Source organism: Xenopus laevis, chromosome 1S (genome assembly GCF_017654675.1).
Source record: "Xenopus laevis strain J_2021 chromosome 1S, Xenopus_laevis_v10.1, whole genome shotgun sequence".
In the NCBI taxonomy this organism is placed as follows: domain Eukaryota; kingdom Metazoa; phylum Chordata; class Amphibia; order Anura; family Pipidae; genus Xenopus; species Xenopus laevis.
In genome coordinates this window covers 165,391,564-165,398,609 of record NC_054372.1, presented here as the reverse complement: position 1 = coordinate 165,398,609, position 7,046 = coordinate 165,391,564, and positions in this window count along the sequence as shown.

Sequence of the window (7,046 nt, the reverse complement as noted above, 5' to 3'; positions counted from 1 at the left end):
ATGATTCAGCTGTCCCAGCTAAATTGAAAGCCTTAAGAGCACGTCTTTTCTTACCCACCTCAACACCAACACTTCTATTGAACCAAAAAGGTTTTGCTTTGCAACGACGTTCCTTGCTTACAAGTGGAATATACTGACAAGTATATTTATTAAGCAGCATTTTAAAGACTTAAAAGCATTTCCCACTTAATATGTTGCAGAGATGCCCTTATAATGTCAAAGTTTGCACGTCTGAAATTTAGTGTTTTAGTTACTCCCTTATAGAATTGCTTCTGCAACAGAATCTCAAAGGAGACCATGTTATGATCACTATTCCCTAAATGCTCACCCACACAAATGTTAGAGATGAGTTCAGTATTGTTAGTTATTACAAGGTCCAAAAGAGAGTTATTCCTAGTAGGTTCTTGAACGAGCTGGAATAAAAAGTTGTCATTCAGCATATTTACAAACCTACTAGCTTTTTCTGTCTTAGCAACACCATTACCCCAGTCAATGTCTGGATAATTGAAGTCACCCATAGCAACAACTTGACCCAGCTGTGAAGCCGCTTGTATCTGCAAGAGTAGCTGGGCTTCATACTCGACACTTATACGAGGTGGTTTATAGCATACACCAATGGTAATTCTCTTTGTAACCTTTTGCCCAGTCAAAATCTCTACCCAGAGGGATTCCACTCCCTCACCAGTGCCAGCTATTGTTATTTCTTTAGCGCATGGCTTTAATTCAGGCTTCACATACAAACACACTCCTCCACCCTTTTTAATCCCTCTGTCCCTTCATTTAAATTCAAAGTCCAGTCACATGTTTCATCCCACCAGGTCAGTGATACCAATTATATCATAATTTTTAGAGCATGCAATTAATTCTAGGTCTCCCATTTTACCTGTCAAACTCCGTGGATTTGCCAGCATACAGCGTAGGTTACTACATTTACTTTTGAAATTTGCATTAATTAGTGGAGAATTATATGTTAAATTAGCATTATTCTGTTTTCCTTGTAAAATAGGGACCTCCTTAGCTGGTAAACTGTATGCCCCCCTCACTCCTCCCCCATGACCCCTTACTAATCCCACTGCCCAGTCTACCCTAGCTTCCCCATAATTCTTTATCTCACCCACCCCCCCAGCCTAGTTGAAACACTCCTCCAACCCCTTAGTCTTATTGAATTATTTAATTTCTGTACTGCAGTCTGGGCAGTCAACTGCTATCTGATTGCTAGACTTTTTGTGGCTGTTTCTGTGGCAACCTGGCAGTGATGTAAATGGCATACAAAATAATATAGTGAAAATGTGCCCCCATTGCAGATATAAGGATAAGTTATCGAGGAACTCTATGGTGACTTCTAATATCTTGACGTTTTACAACAGAGGATACATTACACACATTTCAGTCATGTGACAGACATTACATCACTAAGCTTTGATTATAACCGATGACATCACTCTGCACTGTTTATATACTATTTACTATAATTTACAGGCTATACACGGCTTTTGTGCATTATAATAATTATAATTAGGGATGCGCCAAATCCACTACTTTGGATTCGGCCGAACCCCCGAATCCTTCGCGAAAGATTCGGCCGAATACCGAACCGAGTCTGAATCCTAATTTGCATATGCAAATTAGGGGTGGTAAGGGGAAAACATTTTTTACTTCCTTGTTTTGTGACAAAAAGTCACACGATTTCCCTCCCCTAATTTGCATATGTACATTCGGATTCGGTTTGGCCGGGCAGAAGGATTCGGCTGAATCCGAATCCTGCTGAAAAAGGCTGAATCCTGGCCAAATCTCAAACCGAATCCTGGATTCGGTGCATCCCTAATTATAATACAGGTATGGCATCCATTATCCAGAAACCTGTTAATCAGAAAGCTTCAAATTACAGGAAAGCCATCTCCCATAGACTTTATTTTAATTAAATGATATATTTTTGTTATTATTATTTCCTTTTTCTCTGTAATAATAAAACAGTACCTTGTACCTCCTATTGGGCTTAAAGATTAAATGATTTTTAGCTGACTTAAGGTATGGAGATCCAATTTAAGGAAAACCCCAGGTCCCAAGCATTCTGGATAACAGGTCCCATACCTTATATACAAAGAAGGGAGGCCAGTTGGAACACCAGATAAACTGATGAATCAGGCTAAAGCAGTGGTCCCAAACCTTTTTTGGACCAGGGACCGCTGTAAGGCCAAAATCTTTTGCAAGGACCGGGGGGGGTGCAACTGCATCATTCAAATTGGTTAGCCGGCATCCACTGCAGTGTGCAATGCCACGGCCCGGTGGGTTGGGGACCCCTGGTTTAACATTTAAGTTCAACATTTTTTCCATTTCTTAAATATATAAAACACAGGCCAAGGCCCTACCAGCATGAAGCTTGTATGTTTTATCTGTGGTTTTGTGGATTTACTCTGGGTGCTCCTCCTACAGGTGGAAAGTCTGATAAAGTAAAACCAAAGTAAAAAAGTTATTTGAATTAAATTGTCATAGAAAGAATATGGAATTCACAGAACTTTACTGTCCTAAGCTCCAGGTCATTTAGGGATGATCCAGTTCTGAGTGTTTGCTAAACCTAATTCCTCTTCACACTTAGGATAGTGGCACACGCAGCGTTCCGGTGAGATTAGTCGCCCAGTGACAAATCTCCTCTTCTTCGGGTGACTAATCTCCCCGAAATGTCTTCCCGCCAGCTAGAATGTGACTCGCCGGCGGGATGGCACTTGGATCGCATCGTTTTCCCAAGTCTCCCGAAGTTGCGTCACGAGGAAACTTCGGGCGACTTCGGAAAACCGAATTGATCCGATCCCCCTGTGTTAATTTTTTTCTTTTAAGGAGAGTGTATACAACTCTTGTAGAACTGAGGAGTTGTTTATATTTAGTGCATAACTCACAAGAGTTTGATTGACATTATAGCTAGAGCTACTCAAGTGTGTAATAACTGCAGTGTGTGATGCATCATGTGTCACCCTACATCATCCTTTTAAGCAATAAGGACTTATTCTGACAAATATAAGATGCCCTCACATTCTGGGATCTGTATTGGTTTATATTTGGTTGGTTTTTGAGTAGCTGAATTGCTCTTGTATATTGACTGAATAAATATTTGACTGTGGATGTGAAGCTTTCTTTCAGGTTTCCCAGGATACTCCACAACTACTTGGTGTGTACAAACAACAAGTTGGAACCTATGGGCCCGTCTCCATCATAGACCCATAGACACATGTTCATCTGGTTTGCTGCATAGCTGGAAGTCAGCCCATTCTACATTCTGTACACAGGGACATGAAGCAAGTTCAGGATCGGCACTTAAAGTAGAACCTGTGATCTAGACAAAAAAAGCTGTATAATAAAAGTAATTTGCAAATTAAACATGGAACCCAAATTCTTTTTTTCATTAAAGAATTCATACCTGTTATAAAGGTGTTTAAATATCTGAGCTGTCAATCAAATATTACTATTATGCTTGAGGCATAGAGGTGGGGCAATCAATAACTTTCACTTTATATTCAGCACTTCATAGATGTCACTGCCCTCCACACATTCCCCCTCCCTCCTAACACTCAATAATTTGGTAGGGTACAGTGCATGGGCATTAGTTCCCCCATTCTGGTGCATACATAAGATTTTGGGGTGATACACAATTTCTCTTAATAACAGTGTCCAGAAAATGGCGCCTGCCTGCTTGCTGTGAACAAAATGTAAATAATAAATGTACTGTAAGTAAATTTTATTTTGCTCAACTAACATGATAAAAAATCATTTGGAATTAAAATTAAGTAAGCTTTATCAGAAAGGTCTATATAAATACACTAGTAAACCCTCTAAGTAATGCTGCTCTGAGTCCTCTGTCAAAAGAAACACCACATTCCTTCTATTGTGTACACATGGGCTTCTGTATCAGACTTCCTTCTTTCAGTTTAAACCTCCAGGGCTTGGGCTTGAGCATGCTCAGTTTGCTCCTCTCTCCCTCCCTCCTCCACCTCCCTGTTGTAATCTGAGCCCAGAGCTATGAGTAAGCAGGGAGAGACTCAGGCATAAAGTGATGTCACCCCAACTAGTATGGCAGCTGCTATCCTAAACAAACAGAGAGCTTCTAGAGCTGTTTACTTACTTTACTTACTTAGGTATGATAAAGCATTCTGCAGAATAAATAAAATGTTATAGGTTGCACTATTGTGGCTAATCTACTGGCAATAAATGGCATTTGTAGCTTTCCTTCTTCTTTAAAGGAACAGTAACACCAAAAAATGTAAGTGTTTTAAAGTAATGAAAATATCATGTAGTGTTGCCCTGCACAGGTAAAACTGATCTGTTTGCTTCAGAAACACTACTATAGTTCAGATAAACAAGCTGCTGTGGAGCGGAAATTGAAAAACGACTATATGGCACAGGTTAACTAATGCATAACAGATAACACCATTAGACAGACAGAGTTTATCTTGTTATCTGCTGTGTAACCTGAGCCTTTTCTTCTTTGAATGGCTGCCCCCATTGCTACACAGCAGCTTATTTATATAAACAATAGTAGCGTTTCTTAAGCAAACGCACCAATTTTACCAGTGCAGGGCAAAACTGCATTATATTTTCATTACTTTAAAACACTTTTATTTTTTGACGTTACTGTTCCTTTTTAAGGTCACTTAAAGGGTGCAGGACATGATTAAAAAGGATTTGCTTTCTTTAGAAAATGCATCTTGTACATCCAATTCAGCCCACCTTAGGGCTGCATACAATAAAAGAAATTAGATTTTTTTTCACAGCATTTATCTATATATATATAGAGAGAGAGAGAGAGAGAGAGAGAGAGAGAGAGAGAGAGAGAGAGAGAGAGAGAGAGAGAGAGAGAGAGAGTCAAAAGTACTGGAGGCACTCACGGAGAGATTTATAAGTGAATTTATTCAGTCTTTACATATTCCCCCACATCAACACTTTCAGAACCGTCATCAGGATATCCTGACGACGGGTCAGAAGAAACCAAAACGTGTTAATGTGGGGGAATATGTGGGGGAATATGTGAAGACTGTGAATAAATTCACTTATAAATCATCCTTGAAAAAGGTCCAAATGTGGACCGAAACGTCGGGCATTTGATACTACGACAATAAAAGTATTACGTTTTAAAAGGGAGTGCTGGTCTGCTGAAAATTGATATATATATATCTACTTTATATGAAAGACATTTGAGACGAGAAGCCCTCCAATTGTAATTGTACTACAAGTCCCAATATCCAATATTCTTTTGATCCTCTACCCTTTACTATCACCGCAATAGGTATAACCAGAATTCAGTTCAGGATCCCTTAAACAGGTTGCTGTTATTAAAACTAAATTGACTCATTTAGTTCTCTCTCCTTACTCTATTTATACTGTATATGGGTAATGCAGCTAATCAATTTCTATCACACACAGAATTCCTAAAGTGTTTATCAGAAAGACATACCTTCTAGTGCTGCTAAATTATTAACGTTCTGCTGTTTTGTCGTCCAACTTTTATAATACAACAAACATCCAACCTTGGCATAAAACTCCAGTTGAAATGGTACAAACAAGTTTCTTTTTAGAAAGTGCTAAGCATTTTCTGGCAGAATTACTCAGTACTATATGGGATAAATTAAAACTTATAGACAAAGAACAAATGGCCTTCGGACTCAAATCAACGTTGGGGATGATTTAATGCTGGTGCACACATGCATTTTCATTAGACCAGTTCTGGCACATTTCAAGAATGTTTAGCTGCATGAGAGAAATTGGAGACATTGGGGACAATACGATTAAGGGAATGGCAGTACAGCAGTAAAGAGTGATTGAAGTTTATCAGAGCACAAGTCACATTATTTGGGGCAGCTGGGAAATTGACAATATGTCTAGCCCCATGTCAGATTTCAAAATTGAATATAAAAAAATCTGTTTGCTCTTTTGAGAAATGGATTTCAGTGCAGAATTCTGCTGGAGCAGCACTATTAACTGATTCATTTTTTTAAAAAATGTTTTTCCTATGACAGTATCCCTTTAATGAAAATATAAAATAATGATTGCCCATTCTTAATTCTTCTCTACCAGGACTCTAATACAATAGCTACAGTAGAACTAGAATTCCATAAATGTAAGTCTAAAGCAGCAACAAATATAAAAGGGGGGTCATTTACAAATGCAATTGCAATGTCAAAGGCAATTTGCCATGTTTTTACCCAAAACCCAGTATAATATCCCCACAATTTCAGTATACTGGAAGCAGGGGAGTTGTGACTGATGCATCAAAGCCCATGCAATTGTGTTATTTCCAGGCAGATGCAGCAGATTTCACAGGCCAGGAATCAACTCCTACACTTCTTGATGTGGGAAGGCAGTGAGGGGAGATTAGTCGCTCGCAGAAGTGGAGATTTGTCGCTGGGCGACTAATCTCCCATCTGCCACCAACCACCCTTAGGTGCAACTTTTTGTTTACTGCAAACAAACAAGTGAACATCATAAGGGTAAGGGCACACCTGGTGATTCCGGGAGATTAGTCGCCTGGCGACTACTCACCTATTCTTTGGGGCAACTAATTTCCCTTAACGGCTTCTCCCTGTCTTCTGCCGGCTATAATGAAAAATCGCCTGCGGCATGGCACACGCGGCCCTTCGTTTTCCGTAGTCGCCCGAAGTTTCCTCACAAGGAAACTTCGGGCGACTTTGGAATACGAAGCGCTGCGTGTGCCCTTATCCTTTCAGATATACTTTATTGACTGTCTGTTTTGTAACCTGAGTCTTTTCTCCTTTGAATGGCGACACAGCATTTTAATTATATATACTATAGTAGAGTTTCTGAAGCAAACACACCCATTTTACCAGCGCAGGGCAACAGTACATTATATTTAATTACTTTAAAACACGTTCATTTTTTGGAGTTACTGTTCCATTCAACTGTGGTTGCTAGTGTCCCCCAACCATAGCAACCAAGCAGTGCTTTCAGTTCAACATAACAGGAGAGGGCCCAATCCATACCTGTCAACCACCTTGATTTTTCCGTGAGTTAGGCAGTTTTAACGCTACTCCTGGACTCCA